Source organism: Bos grunniens, chromosome 24 (assembly GCF_055505025.1).
Source record: "Bos grunniens cultivar Pamir isolate PY7600 chromosome 24, Bosgru_T2T1.0, whole genome shotgun sequence".
NCBI lineage: Eukaryota > Metazoa > Chordata > Mammalia > Artiodactyla > Bovidae > Bos > Bos grunniens.
Genome location: NC_141188.1, coordinates 49653455 through 49655732, shown reverse-complemented (window position 1 = coordinate 49655732; position 2278 = coordinate 49653455). Strand labels below are relative to the sequence as shown.

The 2278-nt window shown below is 38.2% G+C and overlaps 1 non-coding gene across 1 annotated transcript; it reads left to right on the top strand.

Annotated features, from left to right (window-relative positions):
- Positions 1-936: 936 nt before the first annotated feature.
- LOC147346243 (U6 spliceosomal RNA) lies at positions 937-1043 on the top strand. The gene has a single exon (XR_015154198.1). It is a non-coding gene; the product is annotated as a U6 spliceosomal RNA (small nuclear RNA).
- The last annotated feature ends 1235 nt before the right edge of the window (positions 1044-2278 follow it).

Genomic DNA, 2278 nt, shown 5'->3' with positions numbered 1-2278 from the left:
GGATGGAGGAGCCTGGAAGGCTGCAGTCCATGGGGTCGCTGAGGGTCAGACACAACTGAGCGACTTCACTTCCACTTTTCACTTTCATGCATTGGAGAAGGAAATGGCAACCCACTCCAGTGTTCTTGCCTGGAGAATCCCAGGGATGGCGGGACCTGGTGGGCTGCCGTCTATGGGGTTGTACAGAGTTGGACACGACTGAGGTGACTTAGCAGCAGCAGCAGCAGCATATCCATGTATTTGGAAAAAAGCAAAGTAAGTTCAAGATTCATTAAAGATATATATGTGAAACCATAAACACATTGGGAGGAAATATGGGTGAATATTTGTGCATATTTGGTAATCAGAAAGGTGTTTCTAATATGACAAAGTCATAGAGTAGGTAACGTCTTAATCAAGTCTTAAGAAGTGAATAACTAATCAGAGTTGAAAACTTCTATATATCAAAACAAGGCTTCCCTGGTGGCTCAGTGGTAAAGAATCTGCCTGCCAATGCAGGAGACTCGGGTTTGATCCCACTGAAGCCTGTGGGCCCTAGAGCCCGTGCTCTGGCAACAAGGGAAGCTATCACAATAAGAAGCCGGCTCACTGAAACTGGACAGCAGCCCCTGTTTGCCACAACTAGTGAGAAGCCCACGCAGCAGTGAAGACTCAGCACAGCCAAAAATAAGTAACTAAGAACCAAACAAACAAACTTCTGTACATCAAAACAAACCATAACAGAAATGCATAGAAAGGGTTTGGAAAGTCATTAACAAATTATTAAATGTGGTTATTTCTGGGGAGAAAAGTAAAATTCTTCTGTTTTGTGGATGTGATGGTAGATTGAATTTTTTTAATCTGGTATAATTGTGATCATTATAAATGTACAGAGATGATATATTCCTTTGTAATCAAGAATATTAAAGACATCAATACAAACAAAATTTAAAAGCTGTGCTCACTTTAGCAGCACATATACTAAAATTGGAACAATACAGAAAAGATTAGCATGGCCCCTGTGCAAGGATGACACACAAATTCATGAAGTGTTTCATATTTTTTTTAAAAAAGCTAATGGCAAAGTGGTAAAAATATCTGTAATATATGAGACAGTCAAGGGACGAACATCCTCACTATGTGAAGAGCTGTTACAAAAATAGAGGGGAAAATGAACAACTCATTAGGAAATGGGCCAAGTGCACAAATAAGCAATTAACAAAGGAAAAACGTTTATGGCCAAAAATCTTATGGAAAAATATCAGCCTCATTAATAATTTAAAAATTTAAATTAAAACAAGAAGTTTGGCAAAGACATCTAGATTGATACATTAAAAGAAAAATAATTGATCTTTGCCAAGCTTCCTGTTTTAATCTACATTTTGAAATTATTCATTAAGCTGATATTTTCCCATTATTTACTCTCTATATAGTGAACTCTTAGACACTGTTTGGTACTGCAGGAGTGCACACTGGTGTGTTATTTTGGCAGGCAATTTGATAACAGCTATCTATCTTTATGGCTTCCCAGGTGGCTCTAGTGGGAAAGAATCTGCCTGCCAATGCAGGAGATGAAAGAAACGTGAGTTTGATCCCTGGATCAGGAAGACCCCTTGGAGTAGGAAATGGCACCCCACTCCAGTATTCTTGCCTGGAAGATTCCATGGTTAGAGAAGCCTCGTGGGCTACAGTCCATGGGGCCACAGAGAGTCAGACACGACTGAGTGACTGGGCACATACATGGATCTAATCTTACAGATGTGTATATATTTTGACCCAGTAATTTCATTTCCCACATTTATTCTCAAGAAATAATTAAAAGCAATCCAAAGGGGACCACATCAATGCATGATCATTAAAGTGGCAAAAATTAAAGATAAAGAGAGAATGTTAAAAGCAGCCAGGGAAAGGCAACAAGTCACATACAAGGTTGTCAGTTGATTTTTCAGCAGAAACTCAGCAGGCCAGAAGGGAGTGGCATGATATATTTAAGGTGATTAAGGGGAAAATTCTACAACCAAGAATACTTTACCAGGCAAACCTCTTATTCAGATTTATTGGCGAGATCAAAAGTTTTACAGATAAGCAAGAACTAAAAAGTTCAACACTACCAAGTTAGCTTTACAAGGAGTGTTAAAGAAACTTCTCTAAGTGAAAAATAAAAGGCCACAACTAGAAACATGAAGATTATGAAAAGAAAAATCTTATAGAGAAAGGCAAATATAAAGTAAAGGTAGTAAATCAACCATGTACAAAGCTAGTAGGAACGTTAAAATAAGAAAGTAAAACCATTTGTATC